Here is a 24,642-nt window from a genome sequence, read left to right as displayed (position 1 = left end):
TTCCTTGGTAGATCTGTGTTTTAAAAGTACCAGTGTCTTCTTATAACTTAATCTGTGTAGTAAATTTACAACTACTGTGAAGTTGATTACATTTTTCTAGTCCAGCTCCAAGTTAATAGAGACTAAATCATCTCTCCTGAAGAGGCGATTTGTGGATAAGTCAACAGTATTCTGCAGAGTACCTTTCATTCTCTGTTCCACAATTTGTAAAAGTGACCTACTGCAATATTGCTACAGGATCCTAAAAGGCATCATGCATGTTTACTTCCTTATTTTCCCAAGTAGCAGATCTTTCAATCTCCTTAAAAAACAGCAATTTGCTTTTCCTTCTCCATAAAGCAAAATCTTTGCAAAAATAAAGCAAAATCAATTAAGCAAATAGCAAAATTAAGCAAAAAAGCTTAATTAAGTACTAAAAACAAGCTCAATAAAGTTCTATAAGCTGGCAGTTGCTCTCCCTATTTATATCTGTATTTATTCTATATATATATTCGTTAACTGCATCCATTGCTTAGCTGTCCATGTGATATGTGGTTAAATTGTCTATATAGGATGTTAATATATAAACAGAATGTTATATTTTATTATATATTCATATTAATATATGAAATAAATACAGACCATTAATATACAGAGGAACCATCAACTCTAACAGTTTGACAGTGGGTGCATCTACTCAGTAACTGCGAGTTTAAAAAACTAAGGCATTCTATAATTTCTCTATTTTCACAGTTTCACCTGGAATGCAATCATTTCTTTATGGTCAAATACACCAATAATCTGCAGTATCACTAAACAACTGGAGATATTCAAGGAATCTGGAATAAGCATTGAAACCAGTACTGGTATAAATTGATAATGTTGATACAGATAGTACCACCCATTTTTAATGTAAGAGTGGCCATGACTACATCTTAAGCAATCATACCAGCATGCAGCAGTTTACTTTGATCTCTATTGAAAACCACATGTTGGTTCCCAGGATGTCAGATTAACAAGCAAAAAGAAACCAAGTCTGACAATGAATAGGAATAATAGGCATTCATGCTACAGATGCTGCCAAATGAATAAAATGAGCAGAACCTTTTTAGCTCATCATGAGCTAAATAGTAGTAATTTTTTTATGCCTTTATCTTTAAAATTTCTAGTGTTTGATATGTGGCAAAATGCTGTAGCTTAAAACATGAGACAATAAAAATGAAAGTCATTTATTTACTGTTGATTTTGAGATAGGAAAATGTATTTTAACTGTTTAAATGTATTTTTAACTATTTAAATGCTATATCTACTGTCATTATATGCAGGAAGTTTGACTGAAACTTTCTGTTGAGCTTGCTGAAACAATGATATATTAAAACCTCTTTGACTACCATAATACTAGCATCCTAAACAAAGTTAGAAAAATCTTTCAAGCAGTTTTAAATACCTAAATTGTCATTTTTTTGTCTAAAAACTTCAAACAACAGCTTCTACAAAGTATCTTTTTAGCACAAAGCATCCTATATGAAGAGGTCTTCCTGAGACATGGTCTTCCTTATAAATTATAAAACATTACTGATGCATGATTTATTCTCTGTAGTATAATATCACATCCCTACCACTCTTTCTTATAAAGGATTTAATTATTTTGCTTTATAATTTCTACAGACAATGACAAGGATGATTTAATATCCCCTTGGGGAAAAAAAGGGAAGATAAACCTATACAGGCACAACATAAAAATTACCTCTCATGGGTCTTTATACACTCCATATTGGCTGTGAAATCTGATTGGTGACCATGCAGCCAAAATGTATTACTAAATGAATTTTATTTTAGGTGGAGCTATAAAAATAACTTCTCTCCCCTAAGCAGGAGAACCCCCAGTTTCTTTCAGGATATAAAGATGTTGCTGTCTACCACCGGAACAGAAGTGAAAGGTATTTTCAACACTCTTTTTTCCCTACCTAGGATAGCCTAGCAATTTCCAGTCCCAGGCTTTCCCATGCCCTACCTTTGCCCCCACTGATGTTACATGAGAAAGAAAGGATCTGGATTCCTTATAGCCCTGAATATGCAAAACTAGGATTAAGACCCTTATGCAAAGGCAATTATGCCAAATAAAGATTTTAGTTAGTTCTGTGTGACTGAGACTGTGCAACTATTAGAAGGAGAGGGTTTTCAGAGATTCAAATAAATAAACATGTTTGAGCCAAGAGTATATGCAGATCTTAATTATAAGATCTTTATACAGCTTAATATAATCACCAAGATACACACATCTAAAAGCACATACAGACACACACACACACACACACACACACACACTTCTATTCATATATGTATAAATAATAGAATAGGCTGTTTTTACATTACAGTCATCCATGGAGGTAGGCATATATGAAAAGTTCTAGTTACCTATCCTGTCACTGCATTAATTCACCCATGAGAATACAGACTGCATAACTGGCAAGTAGCTGGGCAAACTGGACACCCATAGCTGTTACAACACCTTGAAAATTGCAGACCAAAACCCCAGCCCCATCTCTAGTACAATGCTGTCCACAAAATAACTAATGTGAAGAATCTGACCAATCATGTCCCTACAATGCCTACATAAAAAATAGGTTCTGAGAAATAACACTAGAATACATAAATGAACTCACAAGAGGCACAGGCTTGCACAGGAAGGCAAACATACTGTGAACAGTAAAAAATGTGAAACTGGACTGTATACAGTAGCTTGCAATGAATAACCTTCTAACTTCTAACCTATTGTGCCTATTTTTTTTTTTTTTTCCTTCTCCTACAAACTACAATTATGCTTTGCATATATAGCACTAGATCTAGAGGAAGAACACCCTAACATGACAGTCATGTATTTTGATATTAGACAATAAATACTACAACATTTGTCCTTTAGTTCTTACCAAAACATATGCCTAATGAATATATGTTCCAGAGACCAGATGTGAGCAGAACAAAAAATTCTTGCAACAGCCTTCAAAAAAAAAAAAAAAAAAAAAAAAAAACCACAACACCGAAAGCAAATTTGATATACAAAGGGCTCTTTCTAGAAGGACAAATGCTGATTATTTCCATTTGCAATAATGCCAGATCAAGCAGTTTTCTAACGGTGCTATTTCCACCTCCTCCCAGCTTCATTTTATTCCCTAACATGTTGAAAATATTCCCAGCCTTTTAGAGTTAGTTACAAAGGCACATTTGGCAGACTCACTATCTTTGATAGCATAATTTTTAATCTGCTTCTGTAACCCAAGAGAATCTTTTAATAAAGAGATTAAAGTATTGAATTTTTATTCTCCGCACTCAAGAGGACACTGTTTGACCCTGATGACTAATTGAAAGCTAAATTATATTGCGTTATACTGGACACAGTATTAGAACAGTTGGAACACTTTTCCAGCAATGTAACATTCATGAAAAAATCCTCGATACTTAGAGCAAAAGCTAGTAGGAGGACAGAGAAAGGGACAAAATCAAGAAAAAAATGCCTACCAAAGATCATCAGAAATGGATTGGGAGTTTATATCAGAAATAGATTAAAAATAAAGAGGATTATAATTTAATTAAATTGGTTTGTGATGGAGCTACAGCTCATCAGATTCTTTTATATTCCATTTTCAGATAAGAGACTGCTCCAGAAGGATGAGTTGTTTACTTAGATGCTGTAAAATTATGTCTTTGCACAGTCCATAACACTTCTTTGACTTGCAGCATCCTTAACTATCATCCTTATGCCTGAAATATGCTTTTCCAGTAAGTACACTTTAATGTAAACTGACAATTTCCCCTCCAAATAAGGCCAAATTCCAGCTCCATGGTGCTGTGTAAATTATTTGTATTGCTTTCATGAGATCCATATAAGATCTGAGTGGGATCTCTGGGTACTACTGACCCTTATGCAGAATGCAGAGGCACAGTAAGCGTTCTACACTCAGTGCTGCAATAGCTACAGCTGCTTCACTATGTCGGGGAGGGTTTGCTTGTTTTTTGACAGAGGACAATATCTGGCTTGAAAAAGAAGACATTTGAAAGTCTCTCCAGTGCCCTTTTCTTTTCTTAAGCCAACCTGGCATTCAATGTGGCATGCCAATAATGATGTTGGAGAACTACTCTTTTCTAAGATTAGACTTGCTCCTACTTGACGTAACTATTTATGGAGATGTTACGTCAACAGTGTTCTTGGTGTCTCCTCCAAACCCTTCCTGTAACAAGTTCCTCCTTCAAGGAGGAAGTCCTCAAGTCTCCAGATTGGGTAATCCATGCTAAAACTATACTATTTTTCACTCCAGCTCTAACAGTAGCAAAAAGAGAATACTCACTTCCGACAGATCTACAAGCTGACCTCATTAGATGGACACACAATTGCTAGAGCATGAACTCACAGCCTCAAGAGAGAAATGGGCATGAGAAGGAAAAGGAGCAAGAGAAAGGAATGAGAATGCAAGAGTAAGCAAGCCCTTTTCATCAGCAATCCATTGGTAAATTGACATATATCAATCATGAAAAGCAGAAAAAGGTGCAAGTCTTCTATGCATTACACAGTAGAAACAACTGCTTAATTTTTAGGCTTTCTCTGCCGTGGAAATGTGGAAAAGAATTGGTCACCACAGTGTGATGGTGAATTCAGTACTTGTTTGACAAACTGATCTTTGAAAATGCTTACTGCAAATTTAAAAATCAAGTTACTTGAATTTTTTTGGCAAATACAAGTTACCGTATAACACAACACAAAGTTTCAGCATTTTGTTTCTTCAAGGGACAATAGTGGACTCAACTCATCTACACACTGTTATATACTGAAGTAAGGCAGCTACATACCTGATGCATAGTCAGGTAAGAGAGATATGTGTATTTAACATCTGAGTAATTTTCAGAATTATTTAAGAGGGAAGAAATCAGACCAGAACATCTTCATTTCTAGCTTTTATCATCAATTTTAACTGTGTATGCAGCAATATCTTTCTGAATAGCAGCCCTGCCCCAAGTCTATCAACCGTTCCCCCAAATTTGATGTCATCCTTGAACCTGGTGACAGCAAATTTGCTTCCTCCTGCAGGTCACTGATAAAGGTATGAAATAGGATAGCTCCCAGGTGAGACCCTGGAGGTACTCTGCTTGTTACTGACCACCAGATAGAGCATGAACCATTAACCACAACCTACTGAGCACAAACATCCAACCAGTTTTTCACCTATCCTATATTCCATCCCTCCAGATTGTTACTTCCCAACACAGATAAAAGGATGCTGTGGAAGACCGTGTAAAAAGCCTTGCTAAAGTCAAGGTAAACAACTTTTAAGATCTTATCTTTCATAGTCCCACACACACACGCGTGCCTTAGTGCATACTATAGCAACAAAGCAATTCACTAGACAGAACTTATTAGCTGTTGCAGTACACACGCCAGACAAATAATGTTAGCTTTTTCCACAGAACGGTCTTTCTGAAGTATTAACAATAATACATTGTTTTTTCACTAGTTGAAGCAGATACCACCTTCTATTGTTCCTTTGTTTCTGCTAACTCAGGTGCGTAGAATTGTAACCACCGCCCACCTATGCCATTCTACCAGCTTTCATTTCAGCTTTTTTTCAGGTAATGCTATTGGTGACAAAATGAAAATGCAATAAAATTAAGTGACTCACTGAAGGGCACTGAAAAATACTCATCTCTTTAGCTAAAACTGTTCCTCTAGAAAAATAGGAATCCACTGGCACAAGTTCTTTTCTGATATAACAACAATTATTTTAATGAAATTTCACCATGTTAAATTACTTATTCCTAACACTATTTATTCTATAAATGGTATTTCACACTCCCATCAGAACCTTAAGAAATGAAATGGAAGCAAACAAACAAAAGGTATGACAAGATATGAAGGTCTACATGAAACCAAACACTTCAACTATAAAGACTGTTTCTGCCCATTGAAAGCCAGATCAGCTTCTTTTTTTGGCTACTAGGGTGATCATGAAGCTCCATCTTCAACATATTTCTAGTCCTCTTATGAGTAAATAACCTCTTCCAAGCTGTAATCCAAGGTCTAATGGAGCTACTATTAAACCTGGCTGTGAGTGATTTAGAAATTATTTAACCCATTAACTGCTGAGTTTAATGTCAATCCTCATTATAGATCCTGTCATTTGAAATGAGAATCCTTAAGACTAGAAGAACCACTTTCAAGGTGATTCAAGTTTCCAATGGACTTAGGCCTAGTTTTTTTACTTAAACACAGAAAATTCATAAAAGAGCAGAGAATATATAAGGTCAGCTCTGGATTACTAACTAACCCCTCTTTTTCACTTGCTCTCAAGGAAGTCTGCTTCCCATATTCAGTACCACAAAAAGAAAAGTAAATGAAAGGAAAGAACATACAGCATATATTTTGCAAGTATGTGAAACTGTTCGGATCTAAACAGGCAATTCTTGTTTACATCTCATATAGCGATCAACGTAAGCTACTTTTGCATACATCGGATGGAGACATCAGCAAGATGTTGGCTGGGCAGAAATGTGCATCTTGTAGGCTTATACAGAAGAATGTGGAAAAGAACAAAGACACGTGCATAGTGTGTGAAGCAGGAAGACTTTATAGTACTTTGGGAGCTGTCTCTCCTACTTTGTATCCACATTCTCTGCCCCAAGAATAGGACAAAAGAGCAGAATATTCAAACAAGAGGAGATAGAGTCCTAAAAGAGAAAGTGAAGTTTTTGCCTTTGACTCCTGAGGAATGGAGAATACATAATTACCTGTCCTCACTTTCGCAAACTCCAAAGTGCTCTGAAAATTTCCGGCTTTCTTTGTTTTATGTTTGTTTATTTTGGTAGCCAAGCTTTTACTCTAATCCAAGTCTCTTCCATTACCTCAGTGAGATAAACACATTTCTAATTACAAATACTTTCTGGAACTGCGGATGTAAAATTCACCTTAGCTATATAGATGTCACTGATTGTATTGTCACTCAACGTTTTCAATCTGACAGCATTTCTGAAATTCTGCAAAAGCTGGAATTAAATCTAGCATTACAAGTGTAAGTAATCCCTTTATCTTTCCACAGTGTGGTGTGTATCCTCACTCTTGTAAGCTACAATGTTGCTGCTGACATGGTGTCCCCCAGGGCATCTCTGGGAGTTGTGTGTCCTCCTTTCTATCCACATTCTATGCCTGAGAATAGGACAAAAGGCAGCATCAAAAATCAGCATCAGTCTGGTAGCCTACAATGCAACAATGATTTTAGGCATGAAAGTATACATACTTTTTTGTTTTGTTTTGAAATGAAGTACAAAATTTGTGAGGTTTACAATTTCCAGTGGCTACCCTCAAAAACATCAGCCCCAGTCTAGTTTCAGAAACATTCAATAAATACGGAGTAACTCTAAAAAATATAATTCTAGATTTGTCCCACAGTAGAAGGAAAATACAGGCCAGAGTGACCTGTATTACCATTTTCAGTATATCACTGACTAGTTAAAATTAATTGCCTGCCTAGGAATCCAGTGTAGCTGGAAATGATACAACTCTTCAGGATATTTTATGTTCTGACTAGACGCACTGAACAAAATAAGTCTGAAGAGCCCACAGAGAGAACTGTTTAGTCAACATTAACCCATCTCCATAAAAGCTTGCAGTAAAAGAAAATGTATCTGTAAAATCCTTTTACTAATAAGCATAATACTCTAGTAGTTTGGATTTAATGAAGAATATCATGTTTAAGACTTATTTTTTGAATGATTTTGTCATCTAACGATTCGTGTTGCATTTGGTTGGATTTATATTTGGCTATTTTAGTAAAGAATCTTGTCTGTATAGCAACTGTATCAGCCGAATAAGGTATATTTCTTGCAGAAAATAACTCTGGGAAACACTGATATTGTTATAAGAATTAAGGTAAATCACATTATCCTTCTGAAAGCAGGTGTACATATAGCTGCACCTGCATTTCCACTTGTCACAGCTGTACACAAATATGAAGGATGCATATGCAAACAGATAGTGACTAACATGCATTTTCTGATTATGACGTTCTGTTACAGAAAATTAGTTTCAGAATAAGTATACAGATTCATAGCTGTCATTTTGAAATATTTAGCCTATTCCTTATTTATAATAAGACCAAAATCCTTAAAAAACTCCTTCTGTTTTATAGCTGGCATAAATACTAATTATTGAATAATCAAAGACAATTCTCTTCTCCTTTCATTTCCCCTCCTTCCCATTTACTAGGGGGAAATAAAAGAATCCAAAGCCAATAGGCCTCAAAATATTCAGCAGTAGCAAATGAACTAATATTAAATATATACTATCTGTCACTGAAAAACTTCAGCTAAAAAAAAAATCCAACCAGCGACAAGTGTCTGGAAAAAATAATACATCTCCTATGCATTTTACATACAGCGCCTCTCACTGCATGCAATTTAACAGCTATAGAAGGCTGAGAAAGCTCTGATACAAGAAAAAGTTCTCCAAATTCAATTAGTTATCCCAATTCCCAGCCTCTTTCGTTCATGCAAATTAGTAGAAAAAATCAACCTTCTTTCAAAGGTTTCTTTCTTGAAATTCATAGCCTCTTGCTTTGTAAAGCCAAAGATAATGAGAGGAAAAAGTGATTAACTAGCAAATAAAAGCAACTGTTTTTGTTCGAACTTTGACAGTAAGCAATGCTAAGGTACTAGCATCTTAAAACACCAATGATTTTTTTGCCTGAGGTGGCCTCCAATGCAAGCTTTATTTCAGCTGCACTCTGGAATATGACAGATAGAACAATACCAGTCAAGGTCCATCTCCAGTGACTGCAAGAAAAGGCTTTGTCATGTCAACAAATAAATAAAAAGTCTTCAAGACAAGGGTTTATATTTTTTCATATATATATGTATATATATGCATAATTTCATTCAAAGCTTCAGAATTTCAAAAGTATTAGCTTAAAATACATGTTGTGCTAAAGGAAGATATATCTTTCTCTTAGTTCTGAAGCAAGAAAGCATTTGATCATAGGCAACCAACAGATCAGCCCATTGAGGGCTAAAGTTTCCACTAGCTCTGATCTCAAATTCTAAGTAACAGGAAGTGAAAGTGCCTGAGAGCACTGATTTTTCCACATTAAACACCGCATTAACTGCATTAACCAGGCACAGCAGAGTGAGAAGGGGGTGTGGTGGGGGGAATGAAAGTTTCCCACATTTTTGAATGCATTACAGCTAAAGTAAGTATTGAAGTATTTTATCCTCTGGCCTTACGCCTATTTGGCTCTTCTGTCATCTCACAGATAGCCTCCCTGAATCATCACTCTTAGTAGTCTATTTTAATGAGTGCCTTTCATTAGGCATCAGACTGCTTTCCTCTTTGTCCAGCTTCAAGAATACAATTGAAATTTTTTCAGTCTTTCTGAAAATCAGCTTTTTCAACAATATAACAGTTTTAAAGTCAGGGGAAATTTCCAGCCTTAGCATTTTTCAAGTAAATATGATTAAAACAATCAAAACATTTTCCTCTTCTCTGTGAGAAACAGAGTATCTTTTCTTTACAACAAAGTGTTCAATCTTATTGCTCAGTGTGTTCTTTGCCTTTGACATTTAGCGGCATGAATGATTGATAACTCAGCATTACTTAGGTAGGAGATTAATCTTTATGTAGATTCAAGAGTAGGAAGAAACAGACATTCACATTCTGTGTCTTTATACCTGAACTGTTGTAAATTAGAAATGTCATAAAAAGTAATTAATCAATTTACATGCAACAGAAGAGCTCAGTTCTTCTTTAAGAATATTACCAGAAAAGAACTCCCTAAGCCCAAGCCATATGCAAATATATATTTAAAACATACATGCAACATTCTTTATTATTGTTGAAAGATGTCGTGCCATGTACAAAGCAAATTAAATAAAAAACAGGAATCACCACTCTATGTAACAGAGTAAGTAGCGGAGATATGATGGTCATAGTATCCAAAATGTGTGTGGTACATTTAATGCTATTCCACTTTGAAAGGTTTTTCAGCTGGTGCAGGGGAAAAAAAAATACAATTAACATTTTCAAGAAAATGCATGGAAAGCACAGATTTTAACTTTTCTTTGAAATGATTGAACTGGAGACACCTCTGTAGGCTGTGGTTGTCTCTCAAACTGTTTAGGCAAAAAACAAAATCAAAATACCCACACTAATATAGAACTAATAACAACACAACCTACACACCAGCCACAGTCTACTGCTATTGCCTTGACAAGGTAATCTTTGCCAAGGACATAAGTTGACTTTTGACAGGTAACACATGAAACTTTGACCTGCACCAAGCTTCCTGAGGCACAACCACGTTTGTATTAACATTTCCTTTCTGCTTTCAGGGTGCTCTATCAAGTCCAGACACATAACAAGGCTCATAAACATTATTTTTCCTCCATCTTTATTCAGGTATTGAGAGATTCCTTCATTTGCAGGATCTCTGTTTTGTTCCTTTCTCCATCCTCCCCCTTGCCCCCAGGTGCTGCAATACATTCAAGAAGCAATCAAAGCGAGGCCCTAAACATATACCTCCTGAGTATCTGTCCACATAAATAAAATCACTCTTTAATAATTAAAAAAAGGCAATGACCTTTTACATAAATTGTAATTTCAAGACTAGTCCGTTCTTTCTATAAAAATGGGCAGATGGGTTATTTTGTTATTCTGCAAAATAGGGTTATCTAAATTTTATCTTCTGCACAGCATATTACAACAGAAAACAATCAAATTAAGTTACTTTTAAATCTAAATAGAATAAAGAAAGATGGAGAAAAATACTAATTAAAGGAATTCAATTTTCTGATTAAGACTAAGGAAATAGTCCACAGAGAACAAACTCTTGCACATGTTAGAATGAAAAAAGAATCAAACAAAAAGTTAACATGCTTATGTCCCTCTCTGTATCAACATATTTCCACACGGTCAACATTTTCACACACACAAAAACTTGTCACATAGTTATACACAATTCTTCTGAAAAAGTTCTTTGTAGATGAAAATGAATGTGGTAAGTGAGCTATTGTTTAAAATAGAAATCCACAAGAACTGCTCTGTTGTATCCTTTGAAAGAATTTTTCTTTGCTGTTTTGTAAAGCAATCTCTGAAAACAGGAATACTGAAATATAAAACATTTATACTGAATTGGAGTATCTTGATGCCTCACTTTATCTTCTTAACTATAAATCCATTTGGAAAGTCTTGCCATAGCATTAACTGTGATCCAATGAATGAAGAATGCACTAACCTATCACTTTTGAGAATACATGCTTAGTTACTGTAAGTAAGTGCTCTTATTAGCAAATATATAATTGAGTATAACTAGAACATAACTATCTTTTTTTTGTATGTATACAAAAAAAAAAAAAACCACCCTATGTTTAAAAACATAATTAACTCTGAAAAGTAGAGTCGTAAAATGCCAGAATTAAGGTCTACCTGTTAGTTTCAGTGCCTTATGATGCAGGTTTCAATTCAACAATTGAACGCTGTGTTACCAACATACACCCCTGGCTAGTTCATTTTGTAGGATGGATAGTGCTCACTGACTGTGTAGCTACTCAGTATTGCTTTATTTTTAACATTCGCTGTGTGGATCCATGCATTATTTACTGCACATTATCCAAACTCTGTACTGAATACAGATTTATTAATTTTCTCATGGGGCTTTCTGTGGTTCTCCTACCATAGTATTTATCACCACAATTCCTATCTGAGATGAACATTACTTGCAAGCATTATTATCCCTGTTTAATGTATCGGGAGCTGACATATAGAAATCAACGCAAAAAAATTTGAATATGTCCACACATTTGAGCTGCCTGATTTTTCATATATCTCAACAATATAGGAGACTTATGTTCATAGTGCAGATCCTAAAACAGCTTAATTATTCATGCATTTCAGGCTCTAAGTTCCATAATTAGAAGTGTGGAAGACATTAGTGACTAGCTGCAGATGTCTCATTTATATAATTTGCCTAGCATCGCACAGCAACTTAGCAGCAATAGAATCCAGGCAGTGTTCAACCATCATAACCACAAGATTTTTTTAAAAAAATCACTACATGACTTTTTTGAACAGGCTGAACAACGTTCCTATGGCAATAGTCTTACTCAGTACACAGGTTTAGTTCATTTTCAGAGCATTTTTTAATCAACCCTCAGTATGAGACATGGGTTCTAAGGTAAACAAGGTATGAGACAGACCCCTGCTGCCAACCTCCACATGTGGTGTCAATAGGGCTAGGCAGCTGAGGGAAAAAAGGCAAGAAAAGCTTTAATCTTACCCAATACTCTGCCATACTGCCTCCTTGCTGTTATTTTGGAGATGAGCAGACATGGTTTCACTGCTAGTAGGAGCTGCCTGGACTTTTTAGGAAAGCAGCATTTGGCTACGAGAGAAGTTAAAGCCAATCTTGTAAACTGCTATTGAATATCAAGCTCTGTAACACTCCTTTCAGTGCCTGCTGGCTTTCTGGCACTGCTGCGTGGATACATGTTGTTGCAACCTGTCAAAGTCTTATTGCTTCCAATAGCATTCAGTGCCCATCCATACACGAGGTCCATTAATTTCTACTCCGACTTTCATTTGGGGTGGTAACTTCTATTGCTTCCATGATCATTGCACAAAAGGGTCTTAGTTGCTCCTTTATTTAGCTAGAATGAAGCATCAGCCATGACCAAGTTTTCAAATTACTGCAGTCATGACAACAACACAATCACAATATTATTATATATATAAGTACCTAATCACCCTGAAGAACTTAACATGACTACAGCTAACTTGATCTGAGGAACTAGGAAGGTTATCCATAGGTCAGATATTTTTAGCATCTGCACATCTGATTGTTATACAATTGGATTTTCACAGAACATCAATTATAAGTGGATGTAGAATAACGTTATAATCAGGTTCAATCAAATCACTTTTACTCAAAAAAGAGAAAATGATATGAGTAGACATCTGAGCCAACATTATCACTGATAATTTGAAGATTCTACATCCCTCTGAAACTTAGTATACTGTTACAAAGCAAAATTGATTGCAATGATATTACCACCTACGTATCCCCACAACTAGGAAATTAAACATCTGAGCTTTCTTCAACAAGTCTGTAACATTTAGAGACCAAACACTATATTCAGATGCTTCTAAAGACCATATAAATTGGTAGACAGTAATATATCAGTGATACCAGAAAGAAATAGTAGCTGAAATTGTAGTTAGAGGAGATATCCTTTAGTTCTTTGGTAAAATAGATTTTTCTAGAAATTTAACACCAAAAAATGATGTTTTATTTCCATATATAAATACACAAATTATAAAATTGGTCTTTAGCATTTTTCCACTGGAACCACAGGAACTGCTTTACCTTTAATATAATAAAAAATGCAATGAAAATATGTTTTATCCTGTATGCTTATAATCCAGCACAACCTCTTCACATCTCTGATGAGAGTATCTTGTACAGAAGATATTGTCTAAATCTCAAAGCCTGGGAGTTTATGAGAAGCCGAATCTGCCTCTCTGCTAATATTAAATCTTGGTTAATCTTTGCTAAAGCCATTTGAATAGGACTACATAATGACAGAATCTTAAAGAACAGGATTTGAGAATTGGAAAAGGAAAATTTCCCTATTTTAGAATAGTAATTCAGGTTACCTGGGGTGGATACGGAATCTCCTTTGATGTTTTGATGAAAAAAATTAATAAACATTTTCTTAAAGATAGTTTGTTGTGCTTGATCCTGCCTCGGGAAGCTAGAAAATACAGTATTTTCTCACCCACATTCTTAAAATTTAATGAAGGACAGGGATCTGGAGAGCTTTTGCAGGGAAGACACTTCAGCTCCAGCAAATTCTTCAAATACTTTGAATCAAATCTACCAAAGTCATTATTAAAGACAGAACACATATACATATACATATATCAAGTGTTTATTGTTTGTTTGGTATTTATTATTTCCTTTTGCTATAAAAGATATCTTGATTCTCCTTGTTCACTAAGCTATTATAATCTGAAAGGTAAATCTATTGCAGGATACGAAATCTAACTCAATCAGCTGAGGAAGGATGAGCTAGTAAATAGAACTAACACAGACCAAAGATAAAGGAAAGAAACTAACTGTAGGGTTCTTGATTCATACATATGTTTGATGGGTGATGGGAGACGCCCACGCAGAAATCAAAGGTCAGACATGTAACGGCAGTAAGTAAAAGTATTTTTAACCTGCTGTTCTGCTGCTGAGTTATTTCAAAAAAATAGAAGTTTTACAAAGCACTGAAATACATAATGTTGAGCACATGTAATAAAGAATATATTTTATAAAATAATAAAGTATTTTAACTGATCAAAGCAGATCTTTAGTACCACAATGAAGGACTTAGACCAGTTTTTCAGAGAAAAGAAGAAAACAAGCTAAAGTGAACTCGAGGTCCCACATGTTTTTCCCTGAAATTATTTTTGTCTGAAAGAAGCTGAGAAAATAAAGCATTTTCTGGTTTATTTAAAAAAAAAAGTTTGAAAAGTTCAGCATAATAAGTAAAGTACACCTATGAAGAGATATGTAGATAATAATATATAAAGGACATTTCCAAAAGCTCATTAGCTACTCTCAATAAGTAGGTCATAATTTATTTCAGTATTTACAGAAGAGAGATTAAATCCCAGAACAAGCTATTTCAATAAAAAGAGAGAGTTTGATCTGCTAAGTTATAACAATATATTTGCCCATTTCTCATACCTAACTTGAATTGTTAAAAGCCTGACAAAGTAATATTTAGGTAATAATACACTGTTTCCACAAGAAAAAAGTGTTAAGCACACACACAAGAAAACCACCCAACAATTTAGACACACAACTATTTAATCTACCTCAAAAACAGTAACAGCTGGAAACATATGAAAGTCATCACATCACAGCAATGTCACGGTCATGTGTTTTGTAAGCTTACTAGGAAATGTAGAATCCCAAGTCATTACATACAGCTAAAAGAGGAGGAAATGGTGAAAATGCGATTTGTCAGATCAAACCGACCAAAGAATGAGAGAACTTGTATCAAGGCCAACAGAATCATAAAGGGAACAGCACTGCCAGAGCCCCTGAGGCAACACTGTCAGAAGCTAAAATTAGAGCACGCTTCTGAAAAACATAGCTTCATCCCTGAGATGCTTGTATTGGCAACGTCAGCTAGCACCTGGCCAAAGCAGCAGCTTAACCAGCCTGGAGTGAATGCTGTTAGCAGCCAGGTTCTGAGATACCATATGAAATGAAAAAAAAAAAAAAAAAAAAAAAAACCTGTCTGACTAATTAAATAACTCTATAAAGAATTTAGAAAGCCATTCAGTATTTTCATTTTTTTAAATGCTCAAAAATATTTCAGAAAGCTTAGCCTAGTTACAAGTGAGGGATATGTGAATAGGTAATGATTTACCACTGAGAGGAAATGATTACAGCAATGTCTGCTTGTTCACTTGGAAATTGAAATGTCCAAAGAGGCTAGACCTGCAGAGCTTCATATAGACCATGGGCAGCTGTGTTCAGCTGAATGTCTTCCAGTCTCTGGTGGCAGTCCTGCAGACCAAGGAGCTAGCAGGAGGTTGGGAAAGGGGGTGCAGAGGAGGACCAAGGCTCATCTTTGACATGGAGATGGCAGGTAGGCAGCATACTAGATCTAAAAGTTAGGCTCCTGCATTTTAAGAATAACCAAATGTCTTCAAGCATGTAACTCTCCAGGCCTGTAACAGCTCCCTGAAGAGATGTCTAAACCTGTGCGTGTAATGTATTGGAGGATTACGTAATATCTAACAAGAAGTATCACACTGAGCAGGGAACTGAGTAGTAGTCAGTCAGAAATGGCTGAGAAAGAGGTTTTGAATCGAAGTAAATCGTGACTTTTATGATTTACTTTGGGCCAGAGAGCAATTTGTCCCTCAAATTGGGATCTCTGTTAACTCATCTGAAGGTTTAGCACTATAAAGTCTGCCCTTCCCCCCCTTTTTAATACGGTCTTTAGATAAAAATTTCTGGTCATCATTGCTGCCCTTATTTTATCAAAGAGCACAGCAGCTGAAAATAGTATTGCATACCTGTTTTTTACTTCATACATTAAAAAACCCTCTAAAATGCTTGAAGCAACTCTTTAATGCTGTGCTTATCAAAAGTAAAGCCTTTTCAAGATATGTTAGTTGAATTCAACTATGAAATTTTGAACCTTCATCATTTCTCATCTTCGGAACCAATCTGAACACAACTTCTAACCATCCAGTTCTGTACCATACATCTGCAAAGCTGTTAATGACCCTCACTGTATTTTTTGCTATGCAAACTTCAAATCAAATGGAGATTTGTGCTTATAATGAACAGAATTTTTTCCAACCAAAAAAATATTCTTGTTGCTATATCAATATCCTGTGGTGAACTGACCTGCAATTTATTAATATGCTCTGAAATATCTCAAAGTATTTGCAATATCCATTTAACCTACTATGCTTGAAATTATCCATGTTAATTTTATACTTTAATATTTTGTGTTTCTTGCAGAGACCCAGTTAAGAGCTAAAGAAATTATCTTATTGAGATGGAGGGTAATTTACATCTAGGTAAGTATATCTAGTGATTTGCACAGCAGGCTGCAGGCTAAGATGTTTATCTCTTTCCTAATAAAACCCTGACAGTTTTACTTTGGGAATTATAAAAATATATAAGATATATCTGCAATACATCTTCTGGCAAAAATACAGTAGAGGTCCTTTGGCTAAAGCAGAAACAATATTTGTGAAGATAGCATAGTGCATATGCATGAATAGGACACTGGATGAGTGCATGGAGATGAGAAAACCCTAAAAGGTTTATACCAATTGCTCTCCTCTTTATTTCACCTTTTAGCGTACCCCCTGACCAGTGCTGAGTCAAGGAATGAAGGAATACAAGTAGGAAAGTACACAACAAGAATATAAAAATTAGATTTCAGGTCAGTGTGTTCTCCCATGATTCTCTCTTTTCATACCAGATGGACACGTTCCCCCAGCTTTGCTTTCTTCCCCTGGTTTCTGCATAGAGGAAGAGTGCTTGACCTAGAAGTTTCAGATGGGAATCTCCACATCACCAGCATGCAGCTGAGATGCCTACCAGAAAGTGAGCAGGAGTCCACTGCTAGAGGAGCTATTTCCAAACGGAACCTGTCATTTTAACTTCAGAGGAGGCATCTTAACCTTCCCAGTCTACTCAGACAAGCTTTTCATTGGCACCTCATCTCTCATATTTTTTCTAGAGGACAAAGGGGTACATTCTTTGAAGGCATTCGGTGCCTAAACAGCAGAATATGTTGATCATTGGAATTGACCCGCTATTTGCAAAGAAACCACCACTGAGGATGTGTTCTGATCAGAGGGCAAATGCTGTGTTTTCCCTTATGCTAGGGAATATTAGCTACTGCAATAGGACAGGGTTTACAGTTCTGTATCTGTCATTCCCAGATGCACTCCTACAACTTCTGAGGGAAATGGTTTTCATGCTCTCAGTTCATATCTAGTGGACATTGGACTACATCAATCTTATTCAAGTTAAACCTGCAGTCCTAAATTAAAAGTACTTTCTTGAGCTCAGCCTAGTCCCTAGTGAACAGTAGCTCTTCTCGGGAAAAGTACTACACATAAATCATTCAGTGGGAAAAGAGAAACATTGTTACCGAACGAGACTTGCTCTAAATTAATGGTGAAACTGATTTTCTTTTAACCTCTATAATAAATGGGCAGTCATCTCAATATTCATGTTATTGTCAATATAATAGGGGAAATAGCCTTTAAAAGTACATAAATTAAATTTTAAGGTCCTTTAAAAACAAGATATATCAAATTGGTTTTGTAGGTAATTTTTATTTCTCTCCCATCAAAAATATAAGCCAGAGCACACTTTAGCTGACCTCATATGAGTGCCTCAATATTATTTTTATTAGGAGAATCACTTTGGTTTTATTTATTGAATAAAGTTCAGCGAGGTTAGACTTTTTTCCAGATCGTAAATTTTCCAAAGACAGATAATCCAAGCTTTAAAATTCAGTTGACTAACAGAAAGATAAAACTCTAGATCTCACTAGACCTATATAAGGAAGTCTGTATTAATCTACATGAAGAATTCTGTATTTTGTGATTACTTTCAGATCCAACTAAAGATAGTCACATGCAATGGTTCTTTAATAGAGTTGGTTGAAATTGGCACTAAAAGGAGGAATTTGCATAAAATATGAAATCTAGCTATTCAAAGTCTTGTTCAAAAAGGCCCTTGAATATATGGTTAAACACGATTGGTAGCTAAAGCACAGAACATCAAAATGCAAAAAAATTAAGAACTGTTTGCCTGACAGGGTGTGTGGGCCATTCCTGTCTTTGATTTTCTCACATGCTTCTAGCTCATGTGATGAGGGAATTGCACATGCTGTGATCACGCATAGGAACGCAAGCCCTGCCCTAAAGCCTCAAGGGCAGAGCCCCTTTGGACACGGCGCCCCTCAGGCTCTTCTCTTCACAGTCTTATCTTTGCAGTCCAGTGCTACATGTGTTATTCTGCCTGGCCAGCCACAACGAACCTTCCCACCAGATGGGCTGCCTCAGAGGACATCTATCTGAAAGGAGACAGCAAGATGGAGTCCAAATCACTACAAAAGGCACAAACTTATGTTCAGGGCTAATGCATGTGCCACTTGGGGCATCCATAGGGTTACTCGGAAGTTGGGGACCTCGCAAAATGGTCCATATAACAACATTACATTATAGTACATACTGCACTGGGGATATGAGGCAAATATTGGAATTTTAGTTAAGCAAGTTAATAACTTTCAAATTTTTCAATATGTTGTTAATTTTATGAGGTAGGTATACCATCTTAGTACATTTTATCCAAAGACCTTTGCAGCAAAGTACTATATAGCTACTCAGACCTTCTTAACTCTTACTAATACATCACGGTTGTTAGTAAGTAGTGGGAGAAACAAATGATGTGGACTTTTCAGTACAAGGAGCATAGCGGGAACAACAGTATCAGTTAATAGGATTCCCTGCCATCCCTTTTTTTGACCAACTAAGCAACATAGATATTATCTTCAGCAGTATATTAACAAGAAATGTGGATATAACCAATTACATTAGAGCAAAAGTTGCTCTAATCTAGAAGGAAAGTAATTTATAACACGGAAGAGCAGGTAAAGGGAAATCAAAGCTGCTGCCTGGAAAGGAGATGAACTCTGTGACCTCCTCCCAGGAGTGTCAGTATTAACGAGTTCAAATGGTAACATTTGTGCCCCTTCTCTCATATGCACAGTGATGTGCTCTCCTTTACTGTAATGCCATTTAATCCAGCCCATTTTGAAAGATGGCTGTTAAGACACATACTTTGGCCGCCTTTTTTTTTTTTTTTCATCTTCTATAACCCAGAATGTCTGCACACAATGCATGTATTTCCAGATTCCCACTGTTCCACTATTATTTGTGTCCACTGACAAAACTAATATTCAGACTGTAGAAATGTAAATAATACATAGTAATGATACATCAGGTATACATATACACACACACACACACACACGTGTGTGTGGCAGAACAGTATCATATATATGTATATCTATATATATACATATACCTTTAATCTAAGCCTTTAAAACACTAAGGGACACTTGAAGGTCATTGATTAGTCATTGACAAATATTTCTCTATAGATAAAGCAAGATCTCTGGTCTGTCTTTATTAGGTGAAGATATTCAACTGTGCATTTAGAGACAAAATACGGTTTCAGTAAAGTTAGTAGGAAAACCCTCACTGTGACAGGAGGGTTAGGAATGTATCATATAGCTAATGGACTCCCAGAAAGACTCACCTGGCACAAACACATTCTGTGAGTGTGTCTGGGTCCAGAAAAATATAAATCAGATGGCAGGCTTCACAGAATGAACAACTGAATTTTAATTAAGTCAATCTCATATGCATTTGATTGGTGCTAATAGCCACTTCTGAACCAAAGGATGAGAAAATAAAAAAAGTCTGAGGTTTAACAGAAAGTAGGAGAATAGTGCCATGTATTTTCCCAAATAACTTAGCACAAGAATCATACCTGCCATCAATGTGGATCTTTTGCTGTATTTTGGGCAAATATCTTATTACTATAGATGAAAATTATAAACACCATTGGATGACTTATATATAAGAAGTGTTTGCTTTATACATGAAGTTGGCTGACAGAATCTATAATGCTACCCTCTATTGTATACAAACTGGATTTCAATAATATGCACGCAGTAATTTCAATAATATTCATGTAGTAAAACATTTCTGATTCCTTCCAGAACAATGGTTTCTAAAAATTTAAACTATCATGTGATTGACAGAGATTTCTTATCCAACAAACAGAGTAATTTTTCACCACAGTATCTGACTAACATTTTGACTAAAAATATTGCCAGATACTAAACAATCTCTCTGAGAAGGACAAAGTGAAAAACAAGAATTCTCAGTGCCACAGAGTGGTCCACATTTAAGGGAGAAGAGCGAAAAGAGAGGGCGGGAACCCTTTTAATTGCTATAACTTTATCTATTCCTAACAATTTTGAGTTGGTGGCTATTCTATATTTTCATAGGATATCACAGTTGGTGTGGTGGGTATGAGTGCTGCTGGACTTGTCTCCGAATAGCTCTGAGGATTTCATGAAATACTGACATTTAATAATCAGAGCATCAAGTGGATTATATATGGAAAAAAGACCTGCTAAACTGGGTGAGGTTTTACACAGGGAAGTTTCATCAGATGAGGGCTATTGAGAGAGGGATTCGGAGGGAGGTGAATAGTTGATAGAAACTAAGAATAGCAACAAAGATATGTTGGCTTACCCCCAAAATAAAAATAAATAAATACATAAGACAAAAGACACCCTGTAAATTTGTTATAATAAAAGGAAATTTTAGACATAATTACCTAGTAAATAACCTAGTAAAATGCTAATATCTTTAGTGTAAGCTATCTAGAAAAGATAGGACAAGAGAAGTGGTGCATAAGAGTCAGTAGCATTATTTTAGTAATTTTCAGTTGTTTTTAGAGTTATTGATCACTCAGAAGTTAAGAATTTTGTATAAAACAGATCAGTATGTATGAAGAATTCTAGCTGATGGTAAATATGTTTGTTTTTAAAACATTTTCAGGATTTCCTGTGAAGAAAAAATTCAAAACAGGGAAAAGAAGCACTGCATCTTTCTAGACAAAATGGGCAGCTGAATACTCTATAGTCACTGAACGAAACTGAAAAATCTTAGTAAGGGGATCACAGCAACAGGGAGTGCTCCTGCCTTGGTAGTGTTCTAATAAGCAAGTTTTAACATCATACTTAGCTTTGGATATAAAAGTACTTATTTCCCTCAGGGGCTCTTCTCTCTCTCACTCACACACACGCATTAATGGGATTTTAATTTTAATTCTTCAGCATTGGCTTTGCTTTATTTCTAGGCTCCTAACAGTTTTTCCATTTGTAAAATTTCTAGCAACTGCTATCCATTTCTCCTTTTCCTTTTGGTATAAAGGTAGGGTTTTGTATCAACAATGAGAGCAATTAACAACTGGAACAAGCTGCCAGTGGGTGTGATAGATTCTCTATCTCAAATGAATCTTTTATGACTTAATATCAAGGACTCAGTCTAGTTTCACTGGATGAAAATTAAATATCTACAATCACAAGAGGTCAAACTGCATGACCTACTGCTTCTTTGCCCTAAACTTTATGAAAGGGATTAAAAATCCTGTAGTTCTACACCACAATTCAAGGGCTTGATTCTTACAATTCCCTCTACTCGGTTTAAGTCTGAAAACAATTCAAACTTCATCTCAGACTTTTCACTATCAGCCAGGGCTCTGAAGGACCAGCATATTTACTAACAAGACATGTTCAGAGCTTCACGGTACAAAAACCCACTGCCAAGTTGAGGCAGTTCTTGAAGATTTCCACTGCTTCCAGTATTGCAGAATTGTGAATTTCAAAGGTATCTGGATATCCTTACACTATGCTGCAGGCTTCAGGCAGCTACCATGTAGTTCTTCCAGCATTGCTCCCAGTGAAATGCATAAACTTAAACACTATTTTATGGTATTTAAATTGCCAATCTTGTTTAAAGTGTGATTTAACAAAAGCGATAACAATCATTTTCCAGAAATTGTTTTCATTAGAAACTACAAGATACGAATTATTACAACATAATATTAGATTAAGACAACATACAAGGGTATCATTTGTAGGCTAGAATAAAAGGATATCAAATGAAACAATGGATGAAGTAATTGTCATTATAAACAATGGTGGCTGAGAACCTCCTAAGAATGAGGTCCAAGTGACCAGTTCTTAATTATTCATCAGGAAAAGCAAACTGGAAACAGATCACCCCAGGGTAGGAGATTACTACATGATTAAATTTTATCCAATTCAAAAATCAGAATTTGTTAAACAACTTTTATGATATAAGATTTGCTATTTGGAAGCTTAGTGAGATCTTGATGGTAGATTAGTTTGAAGAACTGAAGAGAGGTAAGAGAAGACTCTGAAAATAATATATCAGCAAAAAGCTTGTAACCCACATGGAGCGGGTTCACATAGGCCATGTAAAATTGAAAAACAGCTGCAACTAAAGCCCCAGATACTTTTTTCTTCTAAATAGCTGCATCACAAATATAGCTCAGCAGATAGACATTTCTAAAAAGGAAAACCTGGAAGCAGTTAAGAAAGAACATGAAGCCTCTTTCTATACATACATATATTATACAAACACAAATTTCAAATTAGAAATCTTAATATAAAAGCTATGAAAAATCCTAAGATGTATCAGTGGAGTTCATTTTCTGACAATATCATTTTCTGAAGTCCATATGACCATACTAGAATCTATGTAAGCTAAGACACATGACTTTCACATGCTGCTTCTGCTTTCTCATACATCCTTCATGAAAGTTTTGTTCATGGGAGTACTCTGATAGACTTAAACAAGTGAAGAGCTTACTTGTCTTCAGCTGGCCAGATATTACAGAATTTTACTCTCTGATCTCATGAATAATGCAAAGGATCCTGAGAATAGGAAAAAAAATCATCTCCTTATTTATCATTGAAAAGAAATATAGAGGGTTTTTTTTAAATAGTCTAGATGTTTTATCATCATTTACATGTAGATTAAAGTGATCCTCAGCTTCATAATCCAAAGAACTGAAATCATCTGAATGCTATGGCTTTTATCCACTGGAGTAGTGATATCAATTAATCTCAATATTTCTCAATATTTCCTCAGAGATAGAGGAATTCTGCAGGAATACAAAGCCCAGTACTACAGCTTCTATGCCTTGTATCATACAACCAATAAAAGACTGGCTGAAACTTCGGAGTTTGCCAGAAGATGGAAGAATTTCTAGAGGTTCTAACAGAAATCCAATAAAGTTGGGAGGCTACTTTGGAATCACTAGGAACTAGTTTGAAACCACATCATGGTCTTTTAAATTAATGCTAACAGCTTTTCGATCAGACCAAAAATAGACCCCTCAGCTTTGAAACACTTTTGATTATCAAACTGATCAGGCAAAAAAGCTCTTTTCTGAGCTGAAACACAGCATGCAGAATGCCAGAGATCAGACTGTATAGAAAAAAAACTACTGAAAGAAGGGTTTTGAAAACCAGGCCCTCAACAAAAAATTGATGTAATGCTTAGCTAAGAAATAGCTATCTCAGCTCCCTAATACAGTAACTAGCAAATGATTAAAAGATGAATTATGATGTTAAATATCTCATAATTAAGCTATAAATTTAATAGAATATTCTGAAAAAAAACTCTTATAAATAACCCACTTAGATAATGCTGATAAAATTATTAAATTCCTGCTTAATTCATGATATCATTAAAATATTAAAAATCATGTTTGAAATAGTTTACTTATAAAACTGGGCCTGAATATAAAGAGTTCTTTCTTACCTGCTTTTTTTCCAGCTGTTTCTTAGGGTCTGTGCGTGCAAAGGCTAGATGATTTTTTACAGTAAAATCAAACATTTGATGAAATATTGAGGCATAAACATAACATGTTCTTCCTTCAAAGCCTAAAACAAGAAGGAAATCTGAAAATGCTGGAGCATTTGAAAATGTTCCAGTCATGATGACAATCTGGTCTTGAAGATGTAAAGTTTTAACCCAGCATACTTCCAGCAGCCCAGAATCAACTTTTGCAGGAGCGTCTTGTGGACAAACTCAGGAGAAAAGCAACCGGGCACCATGCTGAGCCCCCACCTGATGCCCACTGTCTTTTACAATCAACATGAGCTGGAGTAATTTCAAGACATGTAAGATATGTCTGCTTTACACAATACAAAGCTTTCCAAACTCCTTCCAGAACTACAGTGAGAAAAATCAGTGTCAGCATATTAGTCTGGGTTCGACTAAACATTAACATGGCTATTTGGTTTCCAAACTATGGGTTTATCATCTTTGGGCAATGCTGCCCTAGAATCCATAGATTTACTAGTGCTGTTATGAGCAAATCTGGGTATTTCTGAATGCTATTGCATCATGCAAGATAGACACATCTGAAGGAAATTGAAAGCAGTCTTACTGCAATAGTGTGGCCTCTCCATTTC

General features: G+C 35.6%; 1 long non-coding RNA gene across 3 annotated transcripts in view; it reads right to left on the bottom strand.

Annotated features, from left to right (window-relative positions):
- LOC112992337 (uncharacterized) overlaps positions 1-24,642 on the bottom strand; it is a 221,599-nt gene that overhangs the window by 172,049 nt on the left and 24,908 nt on the right. The gene's annotated exons all lie outside the window — the stretch shown is intronic.

This window comes from Dromaius novaehollandiae, chromosome 2, assembly GCF_036370855.1.
Source record: "Dromaius novaehollandiae isolate bDroNov1 chromosome 2, bDroNov1.hap1, whole genome shotgun sequence".
In the NCBI taxonomy this organism is placed as follows: Eukaryota; Metazoa; Chordata; class Aves; order Casuariiformes; family Dromaiidae; genus Dromaius; species Dromaius novaehollandiae.
The sequence above is the reverse complement of the archived record's forward strand: the minus strand, read 5'-3'. Positions and strand labels throughout refer to the sequence as shown.